General features: G+C 41.7%; 1 protein-coding gene and 1 long non-coding RNA gene across 25 annotated transcripts in view; one reads left to right on the forward strand and one right to left on the reverse strand.

Annotated features, from left to right (window-relative positions):
- Positions 1-864: 864 nt before the first annotated feature.
- Positions 865-10,224, reverse strand: LOC138167469 (uncharacterized). Its single transcript, XR_011169892.1, has 3 exons — positions 10,023-10,224; positions 5,272-5,409; positions 865-2,211 (listed from the first exon to the last, which is right to left on the reverse strand). It is a non-coding gene; the product is annotated as an uncharacterized lncRNA (long non-coding RNA).
- Positions 10,225-10,358: 134 nt separating this feature from the next.
- The window catches only part of IRF2 (interferon regulatory factor 2), a 141,740-nt gene continuing 132,841 nt past the window's right edge, over positions 10,359-19,257 (forward strand). For 17 of the 24 annotated variants that reach the window (XM_069096298.1, XM_069096165.1, XM_069096347.1 and 14 more), the window contains exon 1: positions 10,359-10,601. The gene's annotated coding sequence lies outside the window, so the exon portion shown is untranslated. Of the gene's footprint in view, positions 10,602-10,912; positions 10,986-13,392; positions 14,767-19,257 lie in introns of those variants that run through there. The other 7 variants (XM_069096369.1, XM_069096287.1, XM_069096272.1 and 4 more) reach the window with 7 other exon arrangements.

Here is a 19,257-nt window from a genome sequence, read left to right on the forward strand (position 1 = left end):
AGGAGAGCTGGGTAATTTCTTGCCTTATTCTGCCATCTTCCCACAATTCCCTCCTCCGATGCGTTCACATTCTCTATGCATGTTCTTCCGTAGACAATTCATACAACTACTCCTTGTCCCCATCCTTAATACAGACAGTTTTAGCTTTACCTAAGTGGACCATTCTGCAGACCTCTAGGTAGAGATTTTTGTGAAGGTGCAAATGTGGCTGGGGTGGAGAAGGGAGGCAGCGAAGGGACCATGTGCTTGTGGAGGGAGAGGGCTGGCACATATGGGGTGCAATAGCAGAGAAGCAAGAGCAGGAGGAGGAATGCAAGGGGGCTGCCAGGGCCAGCCATGTCAGGGCCTGGTCAGAACTGAAAGGAAGGCCACATCTGGGGCAGACACATGGGGGCCAGACTTGGAAAACTGTAATGGTTATTTGCAAGGCAGGACAAGATGACAAGCATTTATTAAGCACTTATTATATGCCAGGGACTGTGCTAGATCCCAGGGATACAAATATAAACAACTGCACATGTTGGTGAAATCTAGAGAGAAACACAGCTGGAAGGAGAAGGAAGCATAGCCCGCCTGGTCCTATCTCCAAAATGGAGGCCTTGGAGGGAATACACCAATGGGAGATGGGGCAATTTGGGGGGAGAGGGATGATCCAGGGTGAGAAGATGCCAAGCACTGAGACTTGGTGAAGTCAAAAGAGAATTGAAAGCATAGCAGGGAGGGGAATGGAAGCATAGCCAGCTTACGCCAGTCACCAAAATGAAAGCCTTGGAAAGAACTTAGCAGTGGGAGAAGGGACCAGAACCATGAAGGGATGTTATGTGACTCAGAAGGAGCTTCCAACAACAAAAAAAATCAGAGTAGTGATGAATAAAGCATTAGCCCTTTTATTATCCTTTTAATCCATGAAAGGGGAGGCTCAGAGCCTAAAGCAAAAGGGGGAGGGAGGTCAGAGGGAAGATGACAATGGCAAAGACAGAAATGTTAAACTAAGTCAGTCATTGGGACTTTGAATGTGTTGGTCTTCAAAGGCAATAGGAGGAAGGGGACTCATTAATGGCCCTTCAGAGAGGCTACTGTTGGATGGCACACCCAGCAACCTGGAGCTCCCCATTTATTTCTCTTAGTCAGGGTGTGGGATGCCTGAGTTGCAATCACTTTAACCTTGGGGCAGCTCCCCGAGGCAGCTGGAGTTCATGGGTTTTATAGGGAGGGGGGCAGATTCCCGCTTAGACAAATTTGCTTGGTTCCCCATTTCTGAAATCATAGTCAGAGAGGTACTATTGGCTGGGGGTGGGGAGGAGGTCCCGCTGAATCAAAGAGGAAGTATAAGCATGAGACAAGGAAGTTTCCAGGGCTTGACAGGGTGTGGGCATTAGGAAAAGAAGGCATTTCCAGCATCTAGAGGAGAGGCAGTTTGTCTTATGTGCGACTATGAGTATCATACAGGTCTAAATGCTGTACCTCTTTTTGGATTATATGATCTATTTTGTTGGTGGCTTTCCTTTAGGAAGATAACATAGTGGATAGGCTCTCAGACTCAGTTAGGAAATCCTGAGTTCAAATCTTATTATAGATACTGTGGGCAAGTCACTTGGCCTCTTTGGCCAGAGTTTTCCCAGCTGTAAAATAAGTGGGTTGGACTCACTGCTATAATCCTATGAACTTTGTATATTTTGTGGGTGCCAGCTGGGCCCTCAGACCGTCTTGTCTTCTTTTTTTCTTTATGGAGGGGGGAAGGCAGGGCAATTGGGGTTAAGTGACTTGTCCAAGGCCACATGGCTAGTATGTGCTAAGTGGCTGATGTCACATTTGAACTCAGGTTCTCCTTACTCCAGGGCCAGTGCTCTATTCACTATGACACCTAGTCACCCCGACTGTCTTTTATACCTCATTCTTGCCATTCATGCTTACCCTCTCTTTCTGATGAGACATTTCCTCAATGTTATCTCTAATGCTATTATTTTGGACAGAGATCGCCCTAAGAAACACACTGGTCCATTTGGGTCACCTGAAACTGGGATTTCTCAGATGTTATTATGTTCTATGATTCACAACTGTGGAGCATCATGGGAAGAGTGTTCATGTTGAAGAGAGGGCTCTTTCTTCTGGGAACAGTTTAGATTACTAAAAGCAACGTGTAATTTCCCAAATGCAAACCAGCTCACTCTTCCTCATATTCAATTCTGGGTTCCACCTGTCGTCCTTTTGCTGGGGATGCAAAGATGGAAAATTAGGAAGTTCTGTAAATGGCTGATAACTTAAGATACTGTTTTGCTGAAGGGGAATTTGCATTCCAAGGGCTACAAAATCTTTTTCATGTCTTGGACTCCCTTAGTTATCCTGGGAAGCCTAAGTCCATATGTTTTTTTAAATGTATAAAACACATAAAGGAAACCAACTACATTGAAATAAAGAGGCATTTTCCCCCAACCCATGAAGGAGGCCATGTACCTCAGGTCAAGAATTTCAGCCTTAAATTAAAGGAAAAGAAGTTCCTAAGAAAAACTGCAGGTATACTGTGAACAGGTTGAGAATATGGGTGGGGAGAGTTGGAAGGAGAAGGAGAAATCTTGCCTAGTTCTCTCCCAGATACTCAGTGCTATTATGCTCTCTGTCTTTCTTTTTGCAGGAGGATCTGGGAAAGTGATTCACACTAACATGCTAATGCCCTATGCTATTAATCTTAGGAATATTTTCACTTAAAAAGAAGCCTGACAGAATAGAGAACAATGGTAACATGAAAGATCGAATCTCTAATAGTGGGACTTTTAGATACTGTGAGAGAGATATTTTGAGGATTTTCTGGTGTCCCTAAGATCACTTCCTGGCAAATGGAGTAAGAGGTAGCCCAGATTGATTTCTAGAGCAGCAAATCCTGCAGAACATTGTGAATAAAAGAAAAAAGTGGTAATTGATTGGAGGTTCCCTAGGAACTGTGAAATCAGGACATGAGTTACGCATTTCCTTGAGCTTCATTGGCAAAAGGGAAATGAGAAAGAAAAAAAAAAACCTCGCTTCCTTAAAAGTAGAGTGGAAATAGAGAATTTTTTTTTCTTGTATATCCAGGGAAAACAAGTCCTGGCACAGGAATGGTCTCTGGCATCTGGGCAACTAGATAGATATATTCAGAACCAAGGGACCTAGAAGTGGAATGTATCTCCTAATCTGGACAATATTGGATGCTGACTTTGTGTAACTGTAATTTACTCTCAGTTTCTATATTTTATAACCTTGTTAATACTTGTACCTGTAGGGGAGAGCTAGATGGCTTAGTGAATAGAACACTAGCCTGGGATTCGGGAGGATCTGAGTTCAAATCAGACTCAGACACTTGACACTTACTAGCTGTGTGACCTTGGGCAAGTCATTTAACCCCAATTGCCTTGCCCCCCCCTCAAAAAAATAAAAAAAATATTTGTACCTGTAACAAAGTAATTTATATTATACTCAAGGCAACTGTCCTATATATGCATGTGTGCATGTGTGTGTGTGTTCCTTCCTGCCCTTATCTATCTGTGAGCCGGCTGTTTCCCCCAGGAGAATACAACATCTTTGAGGAGAAGGGATGCTTCATTGTTGCCTCTGCATGCATTTAGTTATTTTCATCTTTGTCTCTCCCATTTGAGCTATAACCAGAACAGTACCTCGCATATAGTAAGCACTTAATAAATGCCTACGTGCTTTGTTTTCGAAGAGGACTAGTGACATCATGGGTTGATGTTTTAACTTGTGCAAGATTTGGATTCAAGTGGGCAGAGTTGTTCAGAGTTGTTGGCCTCACTCTCTCTTCCAGAGTCATTGAATTCCAGGGGCAGGACAAAAATCAGAATAATTGGTGATGGCCTGGGATACACTGGAAGATCTTGGTGTCCCTGATGTCTGACCAAGCTCTAAGTGCTCCACAGCTCCTGCTAAAGCTGCCTTCATGACCACTGGAACAAATTGTTCTCATCTGCCCATTACACTGGGGGATGTCTTCACATCCCCCTAACTCACCTACACGTTTGAGGTCTCTGGGTTACCCTCAACCTGTTTAAACCCATCTGCCAAGATAGTTTACAGGGTGTGGCCACTGTTCATGATATAGCTTCTTGGAGCCAGAGGTGAACACTATTTCTTACTCCCTTTGCCATGAAGTGATCTTAGGGAGACCAGAAAATCCTCAAAATATCCCCACCACAGTATCGAAAAGTCCCACTATTAGAGATTCAGTCTTTTATATCATCATTGTTCTCTATTCTGTCAGACCTCTTTTTAAATGAAAATATTCCCAGAATTAATACCATAGGTCATTAATATGTTATTGTGAATTAATTCCTCAAATCCTTCCACAAAAAGAAAGACAGGCAGAATGACAGCACTGAGTGTCTAGGACAGAGCCAGGCAAGGTTTCCCCTTCTCCTTCTCTCTCTCCCCATGCAAGATTCCCAACCTGTTCACAGATGGACATAAAAGGTGGATGAGCAGCTCCCAAAAGGGCTCTGCAAACCTTCACATCAGAGGAGATGGTCCTCTGTGAATATGCCACACCCTCCATGGCATTACTGACCGACTATATTTCTTGTATGCATTTATTTTCATTTGTCTCTCCCATGTGAGTTCCTCAAGGGCAGGGGCTGTTTTTGTCTTTCTTTTTATTTCCAGTGTCTGTCCCTGAGCACCAGTAAGTTCCTAATAAATGGTTGCTGATTTTACAAATGAAGAAGCCTCACCTTAGAGAGGTCACATGACTTGTCTGTCTATGGTCCCAGAACTGGCAAGTGGGCACAGCCAGTATGAGTTGGAATTGATGTTGCCTTCCTCTCAGAGATGGGCAATATTCTTGCAACAAAGAGAGAAGAACTCACATTGTTTCACTCTCTTTGTGTACAGCCAAATGGATACTTTCTTGTCTCTTCAGTTAAATGTATTTTGTATGTTTTTTTCCTCCATTAGTAGTGGTAGTTTGATGTGGAATAATCTATTTTTAATTATGCTGGAAATTGTTTTCATAAAGATTCTATTATCTGACCTTTACCAAAGTCACAGTCCAGTAGCTATTAAGGGCCGTGACAGCAGAGTGTTAAGTTCTCACCTAGCTGCAAAGGCTTCAAGTCCTGGACATCCAACAGACTGTCTATTGTGTAAGGTACCAGACAGGGGGCAGCTAGGGGGATAGAATGCTGGGCCTAGAGTCAGGGACACCTGAATTCAAATCTTGCCTCAGACTCTTACTAGCTGTGTGACCCTGGGCAAGTCTGACAACCTTATTTTCCTCAATTTTCTCACCTGTAAGATGAGCTGGAGAAGAAAATGGCAAACCACCTCACCATCTCTACCAAGAAGACTCCAAATGGGATCATGAAGAGTTGAACACAACTGAAATTGCAGCAGCTAGGTGGCACCACAGTGCATAGAGTGCTGGGCCTGGAGTCAGAAAGACTCATCTGAGTTCAAATATTACCTAGTACACTTACTAGCTGTGTGACCCTGGGCAAGTCACTTAACCCTGTTTGCCTCAGTTTTTTCACTGTAAAATGAACTGGCAAACCACTCTAGGATCTTTGCCAAGAAAACCCCAAATGGGGTCATGAAGAGTCGATTATGACTGAAAACAAGTATACAACAATAAACACCAATAGCAGTTGTAGGAGATAAAAAAGAAAAGTTCTATGAAGAATTTGACAAGGTGTTTGTTCTAAGCTATGTCAGCATGTGACTACAGTGTGAAAGTAGGCCTGGGGGAGGTCAGCGCTGAGAATTTATAATCTCACTATAAATAAAAGCAGATAAAAGCTAAAGATCTGTAGACTGATATCTGTATCCCAAATACTTTTAACAAAAAGAAAGCTAAAAACCACTGGTTGTGAGGGCATAAAATGAAATTGAGAATCTCCTAATAGTTAGTGAACATAAAGATAGCATTCATTCAAAATGATATGCGTTCAGATCATTAGATGCTTAGAGAACAGGTTCAAGTAGTGACCATGTTAAAAGAAAGGATAAAGATAAGAGAATATGGTTTCCAGTTATGGTAAACCTTTTAAAACAAGCTGCCAACTCTGAAAATATGGGAAATGGACAAAAGTAAAGATTAAGAACTCCTTTGTCCTTTTGTAAAAGTTAAATAAATAAAAAACATTTACTATGCGGTAGATACTGAAAGCATCCAGAAACCACCTCAGCCAGAAAACATTTATTCTCCTTGCCAAATGACACCACATTGGCAGTCAAGAGTGACGCTAATTTTGAGTACAACCTCATTTGTAAAACATTACTGAGCAGGATTAAAGAATAGTAACAAGTTCTCTTTCTTTTTCTCTCTCTCTCTCTCACACACACCTCTTCTGAGTAGTGAAAGAGTTAACAATAAATGAATGAATGAAAGAAAGAAAAAAAATTTCTTAAGCACTTATTATATGTCAAGCACTGTGCTAGGTGCTAGGGATACAAGGAGAAAAACTGAAACATGCTTTGTTTTTAAGGAGCTCATAGTCTCAGGGAGATAACACATCAAAGAAAGCTCAGCTGTAGGGCAGATGGAAAAGGTCAGCAAATTCTAAAGGTAGCAGTGGTGAGATAGTAAGGCTGAAAGATCCTTAGGTTACATAAGGAATTAAACCCACAGTCTCAGAGGTCCTGCAGGGCAAAGTAGAATTCTAAGTTTTGGAGGATTTTAGGAGGCAGTGGCTGAACCTCCAGTAAGATAAGGCAGTCCTCCATCTCCTTAGAAGAATGGGAACATAGATTTGAGAATAGCTGAGCTACATTATTTCACAGGTGAATTCAGAAGGAAAACAAAACAGATTTGTTAGCATTTTAATAGTGATAATTCACATGTAGACAATCTTCTATTCTCATAGGCAATGGCAATATAATTTTTTATTTTTTTTTAAGCAATTGGGGTTAAGTAACTTGCTCAAGGTTACACGACCAGTTATTTCTGGGTGGGTGCTAAGTGTCTGAGCCCGGATTGGATCCCAGGTCATCCCAACACTGGAGCCGGTGCTGTTACTCACTGTGCCACCTGGCCGCCCCCAATGTTAATATAATTAACAGAGTTGTACCCTACCACCATAGCAGCAATGGTAATTTAAGAACAAGAAAGCAGGATGAGTGGCTAGACCCTGACTAAATATATATAGAAGAAATCTGTGCTGAGATAATTTAATTTTAAAATCATTCAGGGATCAGTTCTCAAGATACTTCAAAAAAGGAAAATAACAATTCCAAAAGAAACTGAAAATCACAAACAATGCTTTTAATGACAAAATAAGGCAAGTGAGTAGGCTAACTACTGATACTTCTCATCTTTATAAAACCTTTCCTTCCCCTCCCAACCCCTGCCATTGTTTTTCCTTTTATTTATTTAAAAATATTTTGATGTCTTTTGTCTTTATAGTGCGGTCATTTCTTAAATTTTTTAAAATCACCTTATTGAAGTCATTTGAACTCCTTTCCTACCTCCCTCAGTTTGAGCCTTTTTTTGTGACAAAGAAAAACAACAGATCAAGAACATTCATTCCAGTAACCACATCTGATAAGGTGCATAATATTCTGACCCAGTAGTCTACTGCTTCTCAGATGTGAAGAGGAGATAAGCTTCTTCTGTGCCTTGAGACCATCATGTTTTTTTTTAATTTACTCAGACTTTAACTTTCTTTCAGTGATCTTTTCATTTACATTTTAGTAGTCATTGTATACATTGTCCTCTTGGTTCTGCTTATTTCACCTTGTATCAGTTCATGAAAACCTCTCCATGTTTCTCTGAGTTCTTCTTATTCATCATTTCTTACTGCGCAACAATATTTTATTACTTCATATATCATAGGGTTCTCCCTCCCAGTTATTCTTCATTCTATGGGTACCCACTTTGTTTCTACATCATTGCTACCACAAAGAGTGCTCTGAGGAGTATTTTGATATATACTGGAGCTTTCTTTCTGTCTTTGACTTCCTCTAGGTATATGATTGATTGTGGGATTGCTGGGACAAAAGGCATGGACAATTTAACTACTTTTTTTTGTATAATTCCATACTGAGATCCAAACTGGCTGTACCATTTCAACAGTGACTACTCCATTCTGTCATCTGTATAGAATCTGCATAAGAATGAAATTTATTTTGTGAAGTTTGGATTCAGTCAAAGGGTAGAACTTGAGGACCTAGGGGGCCACATGGCCTTGATGCTGCAGGTTCCCCACTCCATACTATGCATCAAGAGTATTCTCAATAAAAACAATGGAAAGGCACAGACTTTTGTGAACAAATTTCTACAGCAGTTCATGTCTTTATAGTTACACAACAAGCTGATGTATAGAGAACATAGGATCCCACAGGTTTTTTATTTGGTTTTTTTTTTTTTTAAGAAAGCATTTGACTCAGCAAAGCAAATAGTCTTCATTGAAGCCTTTGCTTGGACAAGGTGCCTCCCATGGGTATATCATAATCATAAAGAAAAAATCTCTATAATAGATACAACCACAAAGATGACTTTGTTCAATGATTCACTTAATACTGAGATCAAGTGATGTATCAAATAGGGGGTGCATGTTTGTCAGTGTCTTGGAGCATGGCATCATAGATGAAAAGTGCTTGCTTTGGAGTGAGTTCAAATTCTTACTCAGATACTTTCTAGCTGTGTGAATGTGAGAAAATTATTTAACTCCTCTCAGCCTCAGTTTCCTCATTTGTAAAATGGGGATAATAACACCTTCATAGGGTTTATGGGATGATCAAATGAAGTAATAAATAAAATATGTTGCAAACCTCAAAGTGCTACATAAATTTGAGTTATTATAATTATTATTATTTGTCCAAAAAAGAATTCTCTGTTGATAGTGAAATTTTTCAATGTTTGCATTGCAGATTGTATTGAGTCCTGGACTGTTACAAAGTCATTGGCAGTAAAATTAACAGAAACTGTGAAAAAAAGGATTGATCTTAACATCCACATGGGGCAACAGATGGCAGGAAAAAACTGCCCAAGCTATGTTTTGCAGTTAGGTCAGCATTTATGTAATATCTTGAAGATTGCAGAACACTTTACATAGGTTATTTTATGTTCACAGCAGCCCTGTGAGATAGGAGCTGTTATCCCCATTGTACAGAGGAAGAAATTGAGGCCTAGAGAGGTTAAGTGATTTGCCCAAGTTCACATGTAATTAGCATCATAGGATGTGAAACCAGATCCTCCATATCAGAGTCAGCTCTCAAGGACTGCCTGTTTGAATTTCAAAGTGCTTCCGAAGATTCCAAACTATCCACTGCTACAAAAAGCCCACCATCACAACACCAAAATCATTCAGGTGTTGCTGTACAATTGCAAACCAGGAAAGGAACACCTCAAGCATTGAAGAATCAGCATTAGAAGTGAAAAGGCAAAGGAAAGAAGGTGCATGGTGGTACAGTGAGTGCATAGAGTGCCAGCCTCATCTTCCTGAGTTCAAATCTTGTCTCAGATGGTCACTAGCTGTGTGACCCTGGGCAAGTCACTTAACGCTGTTTGCCTCGGTTTCCTCATCTGTAAAATAAACCGGATAAGGAAATGGCAAACCACCCTAGTATCTTTGCCAAGAGAACTCCAAATGGGATCATAAAGAATCGGACACGACTGAACACAACAAAATGTTTACATAGGCTATAACTAGATACTAAAGACGATTTAAAGTAGTTTAAAAGCCATTAGAAAAGATGGGAAAGTAGGTGCATTCACTGGTCAAGTAGCAAGAATGAGAGACGAGATGCAGAGCTTAAGTGTTAGGTTGACTGGTACCCAGAAGATACGAAAAGAATCATGGAAAATCCCAGGAAAGGTTTATGGGAAAAGATGGATTAAAATCCACAGGAGGAACAAGCCTGGAGCTGCTAATTGGCCATGGTTGGAATGCCCATCCACCAAATACGAAAGTATCTGCTGTTCTTAAACAAACAATAAAATGGACAAAACCCCCCCGTAGCCTCACCAAATTCTGTAGTCCCTAGACTCCCCTAGGCCCCACCCAGATGGCCCTCTCCGCCAAATCACCCTCTTCTCAAACCTTGTCACTTCTGCTATGGAGGGAGATGCCGGCTAGTTTCTGCCACAGTTTCTTGACTGTGGCCTGAGTGGAAACCTCTCGATTTCCCTCCCCCTCGTGTGTTGCAGTTGCAGGTTGGAAGGAAGTGAAAATGAAATTGACTTTTCTGAGAAATGATGAAAGCATCCCCGTAGACCAATGAGAGGCGGCGGCAAACTTCCGTACCTCTCCCAGAGCCGACTGATTTCCACCCTCTTCCTCCTCCCCTCCCCCGTACCCCTCCCCCCCAGCTCTTCGTTTGCACAAGGCGAAACAAACAGGGCGGAGGAGGAAGGGCGGAGGGAGGAGGGCGGAGAGAGGAGAGAGGAGGAAGGAGGAGGGAAGAGGGGGATTTCCAGCCTCTGCTCTGTGCAGTTTCCTCTCCTTGTTTTGCTTTCGATCTGGTCTGTTCTCAGGCAGGCCGAGGGAGTAACTTTTAGTTTTGCTCCTGCGATTATTTCCTCTGACGGGTTTTCAATTTCCATTTTTTACACAACCCTAGCAACCCTTGTGCAGGGATTACACGGGTAGCGTTGAACAAGCAAGCACACAGTGAGAGAGGTAACAATTATTTATTTTCCAAATAATGGTTGTGTCTCTTTGCGAGGGGCTGTCTCTCTATGTGTGCTGGTGTGTTTGGGGGATTCTCGCTGGGGGCATGTCTATGGAGACATATCCGTGGGTCTGTGTGTCCTCTGTGTGTGTGGGAGAGCTGGGGAGGGGGTTGACAGTGTTCTTTTGGCGCTAGATGCCCTGGCCCCGGAATATTTATCTCGAAGGTGGATCCTCTGCATTTTAGGGGAAGCTGCTGCCTCTGCAGTCGCTCCCCGGGGTGCTTGGAGGAGGAGGCGGAGGAGGAGGAGGAGGAGGAAGAGGAGGAGAAGGAGGAGGTTGGAGGTGGTGGTGTCGGTTTAATTTCACTTTTGGATTTGTAGACTCTGAGAGGTGACTCCTTGGACACGGAGTTTGAGCCGTGCGTCCCCGCCTGTCCTCCCCGCCTTGGGGTTGTGTCCTTGGGCCGGGGCCACGCCGACTATCACATCTATCGGCTGCCCTGGAGGCTCCGACCGGGGCGGGGGGTCGTCGCTTCCCAGGCCTGGGTACCCCTGCGAGCCGGGCGGGGAGAGGACGAGCCGCCCTGGGACTGTTGGTGCGCCTGCCGGAGGGGCTCGCCCTGGGCCTCTGCTCGCCCGGCTCCTGGGGAGAGGACGCAGCGTCCTTCCCCCAGGCCCTGCCCTCGGGCGCGGGGGTCAGCCCCGACCCGGCTCTGCGCCTGAGAGGCGGCGGGGGGCTCGGCCTGCAGGGCCCCGCACAGAGGGGAGGCGAGGGGCGCCTGGGGCTAGGCCGGGCCGCGCGCGTGGGGCGCCGGGTACCCAGGGACCGCAGCCCGGACAGGCCCAGGCTCCCCGAGGGGGGCGCGGGTGCGGGGGACTTGACATTGGCTCCGCGCGCGCCTAGAGACGCGCTCTTTAGCCAGAGCGGCAGCCGCTTCTCCTCGGCTTACTGGGGAGTCGCTCCCGGGCCCGCTCTCTGCCTGGCGGGCCGGGAGCGATGGCCCCGCGGGCCAATGGCGAGCCAGCGCCGAGGCCGGCCCTAGAGGATCCGGGCAAGGGAGCAGGGTACTCCACAGCTCCCCCAGGCATGGGACACCTGGCGGCGGGACCGGAGCCTGCTTGAGAGGGTGGGGGGCAGTGCCCAGCCTGCTGCCCCTGCCCTAGTTCCAGCATGAGAAAAGAGTCTCCAAATTTAAGCCTGTGTGCTTAGCTTTTCTGCCTCCCTGGGTAGTAGCCCTAGGGCGGTGGGGAGATGAGGAAGGGGAAAGAGAAATTGTTGGTGCTTAAATGAAGCTCCTTCGGTTTAGGAAAGCAATGGCATTTCTAGTCTAATTAAGAGTGGCCCAGGCATTGGCTGGCTGCCTCTTCCTTCTGTAAGTGCCGATCAGATTGGATGTGCTTTTGATGAATGGCGAGCGAGGGTGGAGGACAGCTGGATTTCCTGTTGTTGATTTTCAGGAATTAGTAAGGTTGTGGTCAGGCTTTCAGTTATCCATTAATTTTCCTAGGAACCTAATGGTCTAATGTTTTGGTAACGAAGATCCCTGTCAACTCCTTAAAAAAAATCCTATGACCTTGGAGTTTGGGGATCATAGGATTTTCGAATTTGAAGCGACCTGGGATCATTTAGTCCAGGGGTTCTTATCCTGGGGTCCTTGGGGCACCCTTCCTGTTCCGAGAACCAGGATAGGAAGAAATTATTTCTTTAATTTCACTAACGTTCTAACTGAATTTAGCATTTCCTTCAGTTATGTAAAAGCATTATTCTGAGAAAGGATCCATAGGCTTCACCAGATTGCCAAAAGGAGTCCATGCCACACAAAATGGTTAAGAACCTCTTTTGCTGGTGATAAAACTGAAGCTCAGAGGATTTAGGTAATTTATCCAAAGACAGAGAGAATGGCAGAGCCAGGATTTCAACTCAAGGCCAGTGCTTTTGAATTTCACTGTAGAATAAAGGTCTGAATTCCAAATTCATCACTGTTTCTCTTATCAGCGAATCAGTAAGCATTTATTAAATGCCTACTGTGATCAGGTACGTGTTGGAGATATTCATACAAAAAAATCTGTAAGAAGAAAAAAAGTAAACATTTACATGTTGGTCTTTGCGAATAAAGAATAAATGAAATTTCCCACACTCAAAGAATTCAGATGCTAGCACACTGTAGTGACAGGCTTCCAGGAATGATGGAAGTTTAATTTGTATGAGGAATAATAATCCATCAGCCAATCAGCTAGCATTTATTAACCGCTTCCATGCCCCAGGCACTGTGCCAAGGTCTGGGGATACAACTACTAGGGGAAAATACAGTCCTTGCCCTCAGTGTGTGAATCAGAGAAAGACATTATGAAAGCAGAGGTCAAAGGGGGAGGGGAGGGGAAAGGGAGAGGACAGGGATGTGGGAACTTGTGGAATGGTGGCTAAGTCTAGAGGATGAAGGATGCAATGGCTCCTCTGGGGTCCTTTCCCAAAATCAGAGGAGGCTGTAACAAAATAGCAGAAAGAATGTTGCTGAGAGGTGATGTTTCCTTACCATTAGACAAGTCAATTCAACAAACTTTAAAAAAAAAAATTCTTTAAATTAAAAAAAAATTATTTAAATTTTTAAAATAAAAAAAATTTAAAATAGAGAACAAAAGGACCCTCAAGGACATTGCATTCTGTTGGACACATGAAATACTTTTCATATGACAATCAACAAAGAACATTGGGAGGCAGTCTGATATGGTTAGAAGATTGGCCTGTCTCTGATACATACTGTATGCTATCTCTGATACATATGTGTATAGATACTCTGTATCTTTGACATAGACAACTCAATTATCCTCCAAGTTTCCCAGGTAATTCTCTGGCACTGTTAAGTTATAGATGAGTTGATCCACATTGATGAAAGGAATTTCCACATTAGAATTCCCAAAGGGATGAAATTCCAGATCCACACACAAAAAGGGGGTAGGGCACAGACTATCCAACTTCTGAATCCATACAATGTTAAGAGCTTGAAAACTATCTTTAATAATCTCTCATCCTCTGGTTATTATTGTTATTATTCTATTTTCTAGGACAAAATCCTAGTTTAAAAGTCAACATTCCTATATGAAGAGCTATTTCATATTTGCTTTGTTTGCTCTTACATACCAACATTCGAATAACTGCCTTAAAATGTGTATGTTACTTAACCGGCTGGTTCTTATTGTGAGCCCTTTATTTGGAGACCAACTTCTTCAGTTTTCAAAATGATCTCAACTTTTCATTGAGTTAAACAAAATCTGTGATTGGCATTAAAAAAAAATGACCTGTCTAATTAAAAATGGCATCTTTTCATGTGTATCTTCCAAACATGGACCAGTCAATGACTACGAAGCTAGCTTCTTATAAAGTCATGAAGGAAGGATGTTAAAGGGGAAAAATTGCCTATGTGAGATACATGTGAAAGCAAATGCTTTCCTCCTGGTAATTGTCAGCTTTTGGTGACAGGTAGACATTAAAGTTGGCTAAGTTCTGAAAAACTTGTAGCCATCTAATCCAGGCAGAGCCTCCTACAACACATTTCTATTAAAGTTTTCTTAAAATGCTATATTCTGTCTGTCTAGGGATACATTCATTTCCAAGCTGGATGTTTGACATTTAATTATTAAATTTACCTTTGTACCTTTTCTGTGAGGACTCCAGTGAGTTAAATCTTTACAACTTAAACTGATAATCATAGAAAAAACGACTATTGATTTCAACAGCAAAGACCAGGACTTAATTTTAATTAGTGAGTGATTATAACTTATGACTTAGTTGTTGTGCAAGAAGTTGAGTGCAATGACAGCCCTAAAATGTAGCAATATATAATGTATAATTGCTGTGATGTGTGTTACTATAATAAGAACTTTTATATTAGAACAAAATTGGATTATGGTTTTCACTTTTCCACATGATAGCCTTTTTCTTGGGCTTGGAAGTAATAAAGAGATCATTCTATACTTCAGCACTAACTTTAGAAATGTCATCATAATCATACAGGTACACCTGAGGCAAGCCATGGCAGAAAATTGAGTTGTCACAATGAAATGATAGCAATGTACACCATGCCTATGGATTTCTGGTTCCTGAACAATGATGTCATAATAAAAACTGTCCCCATTTTTCCTTGCTTTGTCATCTGAACTGCTTGGGTTAGCTGGTAAATATCATAAAGCATTACCACTAATTACAGATTAATACAAACTGGTTTCCTCAATTTGGAAACCTCAGCATTTGATCTGCATTTATTTTTTTCCTTATTGCCTGGTGGGTTTGGTTTCTTATAGTTATTTACTTAAAGGAATTAATTCCTTAAATTCTTTTATTTCTTTTAAGAACCCTATCAGGTAGCATTAAAGTAACCAATCCAGGTACTTTTAGACCATAGGAAAAGAAATGTTGCTCTGGATTAAATGCTTATTTTTCCTGGCTACAACACTGAACATAACATTTAGAACTGGAAGGATTTTGTTCTTGAGTAAATATAGACAATAAAGAATTAAACACAAAGTGTTTTATGTAAATATATCATGGGAAATGTTTAATTATGAAATAACAGTACTGTTTGAATTTTCTCGTGTTAAAATAAAGATGACATCCATCTCTGGACCTTTGCTTAGGTGTCTTCCAGCTTGCATAGGAACTGGGGGAGGGGTCCCCACCATCATCATCATCATCATCATCATCATCTCATTATTACTAATCAGGTTCATTTTTTTTTTTTGGAGGAGGGAAGGCAAGGAAATTGGGGTTAAGTGACTTGCCCAAGGTCACACAGCTAGTGTGTCAAGTGTCTTGAGACTGGATTTGAACTCAGGTCCTCCTGACTCTGGGGTTGGTGATCTATTCATTGCACCACCTACTTGCCCATGAACTTGACATTTTAACGAAGCCTGCTGAATAGACTTAGTCAAATTATGTGGACACTATTTAAAATAGTATCAGGGTAAAGAACACTGGTCTCAGGGTCTGGATATTAGGGTTCTAGCCTTGATCTGCCTGGTGACAGTAGTGAAATGATTTAACTTTTCTGGGTTTTAGTTTCCTTATTTATAAAATAAGGGAGCTAGATGAGATGTTCCCTAAGTGAACTTTACATGCCTCAAATACTATCATCTACCTTTGTCTCTCCCTGGTTATGTGTATACGCTGTCAAACCAAAGCAGAAGTTGATCCTTTTCTGATTTTGTAACCCTTGATCATTTAAATAATTGATAGTAAACATCACTAACCAGTTTCAGATAATGTTGGTTCAGCCTGCCTTGCAAAGAAAATACTGTTGTGGTAGAGAGGCTTATTTTGGTTGCTCTGTTGAGAAGGATCAATGGGAAGGAATTTGTTTTGTGGGACTGGTTCTTTGTGAGGAGACCTATTTTGTCATTGTTGTTGCTTGTAGTTGTCTCTTTTAATAGACTTTGAATATTCATTGTCTACCTGAAACACCTCCCCCCACCCCAAATTCAAGGTTGAACAAAGTTTGTCTACATTGGTGTCACAATCGGGAGGAATGGACAGTTGAAGTCTTCCCATCCCACTTGAATTTTCATTAGACCTGTCTTAACAATGAGACCTGTTTGGCTCAGGAAAAAAAAAGCTTTGGTTATGGTTCTGTAGATGATGTCTGCTATACTTTCCTAGTGGATAGAGTGCCAGACTTGGAGTCAGGAAGGCCTGGTTTTAAATCCAGCCTCATATTTATTAGCTCTGTGATCACTAGCAAGTTACTTTTAACCTCTTTGAGCCTCAGTTTTCTTACCTGAAAAATGGGAATAATAGTACTTTTAAGCATTTACCTCATGGGGTTGCTGTGATACTCAAATGAGATATTATGCACAATTCTCAACATTGCAAACTTTAAAGCACTTTATAAATATCTATCATTACTAGTAGTAATAAGTATTGTTTCTAGAGTTCTCACTGTTGGTGCTGTATACAGCAAATTGAATAAAAGGAAAAATTATGTGTTCAATTTGATTTGACTTAATTCAATTAGAGTAAATTAAGGGTTGTCTTATTTTTTTTAAACAGCCTACTGTGTGCATAGAATTCTGCTAGACCTATAGGGGTTGTAAAATAAAGGTAGTGTATCAGTGGTTTTCAAGGAGCCTGTCACACTCTTAAAAATTGGCAATCTCTCCAAAAAGCTTTTTTTTTTTGTGGATTACATATGTGTATAGTTACTATGCTTAAATGAATGCATTTTAGCATTATTAGAGATAGCTAGGTGGGGTAGTAGATAGCACTGGGCCTGGAGTTTGGAGTACCTGAGCTCAGTTCCTGACTCAGATACCTACTAGCAACCCTGGGCAAATCACTTAACTTATGTCAGTTTTAGTTTCCTCATCTGTAAAATGAGGATAATAAAAAAAAATAATGATAACTCAGAGGGACAGGGTGAGGATCAAAAATGAGGTAAAATGCTTTTTGAACCTTAAAATGCTATAGAAATGAAAATAGTCCTGACCCCACAGGCCCTCTGAAAGGGTCGAGTAGGGTGTCCCTTGGACCACACTTTGAGAACCAATGCTGGAATCTGATATTTCTATTCCTTGAGTCTACAAACTATTGTTTTTCTGAGCTCATAGTTCACAATGCAAGGTGAACATTTGATTGGACCAGACATGCTGCAGAATATGATCCAAAGGACTGAACATTTAAACAGATATACAGTAATTGTACATATAGACAATATGGCATTTTGTCAAATGCTTTCTGGTTTTGAGGTGTTTTTTCCCTTGCTTAAAATGGATTTATGGAGAGAGGGAGAAAAATTAACAAAGAAGAAAGGTTTTATGACACCTGGATAAGGGAATGTGGTTGGGGACAGATTGAGAAAATAAAGATATCCATAGCCTAGGTGGATAGTAAAATGATGTCTCCTGAATGCTGGGGATATAGAGGTAAGCTAGCAAGTAGGCACATTTAGTCAAGGGAAAATTATTTAAACAGCTTGGTTTAGTAGAAAGATTGATAGGCTGTAGGTCAGTGGTCCAGTGAAGTCAGTAAGTATTCATTAAGTGTTTCCTATGTACATAGCACTGTGTTTAATGCTGAGGATATGAGTACAATAAAAATAAAAGAAGGCATTGTAATGGAAGAAGCTATCATGTAAAGGGATCTGAAAAAGAAACTGCCTTGGGTATGATATTAAAGTCCTGACCTGAACACTTCCTTAAAATGTAGGTTCTAAGAGAAACTTACCAATGGAAAAAGGATGTAGGGATCTTACAAGGTGAGAGCTGTGTGACCTTGATTTTTTCACCTATAAAATTGGAATATTTTAGAACATACCTCACAAATGAGGAGTGTTTGGAGACCTTAAGGTACTACAGAAATGACTATATAAATGAAAATTGTCATTTCTATGAAGCAGAGAATGACTAATTTGGAATGTTGTTATATGTCCTTCTTGAAGAGGACCATGACATCAGGAAGGAGATGTCATGACTTGTAAGTGAATTGGATTTAAGCAAGGGAGGGCTGTGCAAAGTCACCAGCCTCACTTTGTCCTCCAGAGCCATCTGGGTCCAGTGGCAAGATATGGATCAGGACAACTAGAGATGGCCCTGGTTGCTGTGGGAGGCCTTGGCCTTTTTAAGCTAAGGTTTTTCCCAGGTCTCAGTTTGTCTTGAGGCAAAGCCCCATTCAGTGATTAAAGCTAGGTAAAAATGAGACAAAGAATGGCCTTTTTTACCTCCTCAACAATAAAAATCAATCTGGGAGGTGCAGACCTTGGGGATTTCTGGTCAAAATAGAAACAATTGTTATTTGCACTCACTCTGATCCATCAGAATCCAAATAATGACCAAGTGAAGCTTGAGCTGGGACTTATTATTGGGCAGTCAGTGAGAGCCAGAGTGATTATACTTAAGGCATGGTCCATAAAAAAGAAATCTAGTGGGCAGTAAGGAAGGAAGGAAGGAAGGAAGGAAGGGAGAGAAGGAAGGAAGGAAGGAAGGGAGGGAGGGAGGGAAGAAGGAAGGAAGGAAGGGAGAGAAAGAAGGAAGGAAGGAAGGAAGGAAAGAAGAAACAAAGGAAGGGAGGGAAGAAGGAAGGAAGGAAGGGAGAGAAAGAAGGAAGGAAGGAAGAAAGAAAGGAGCTTCATTGCCCAACTGGAACTAGCCAGTTGGGACCCCAGTGGGGCAGCTACTCCTTGCAGGCTGTTGTTTGACTTCTAGAAGAGGATCTTGACATCAGGGAGGAGATGTCTTCATTTGCAAGTGAATTGGATTTAAGTGAGGGAGGGCTGTACACAGTCACCAGCCTCACTTTCTCCTCCAGAACCATCTGGGTCCAGTGGCCAGATATAGATCAAGGTGACTAGAGATGGCCACTCCACACTATGATGAACCATATCAAGAGAGGCCTCTGGCTGAGGAGGTCAGTAGGGCAGTGACATATTTTGGACATATCTTAATGCATCCCTGAAAATCTTCATAATTATTTTTAGCAACTAGATATTTTATCTTGTGCTTAAGTAAATTATACTTTTTATTTTTAAATAACCTTATTATTATGAAGTAGAGATTGACTAGCAAATTTGGAGTAGCCTTCTTCCCAAGACCCTTTGGACTTTTGCATAGTGACAATGTAGTGATAACGGGCTCACCTGATTAAGAGATCATCCATAAGATTTTATAAGTTAGGAACG

Source organism: Petaurus breviceps, unplaced genomic scaffold, assembly GCF_028583685.1.
Source record: "Petaurus breviceps papuanus isolate PSGF00001 unplaced genomic scaffold, PetGlider_PUasm1.0 126, whole genome shotgun sequence".
NCBI classification, from domain to species: domain Eukaryota; kingdom Metazoa; phylum Chordata; class Mammalia; order Diprotodontia; family Petauridae; genus Petaurus; species Petaurus breviceps.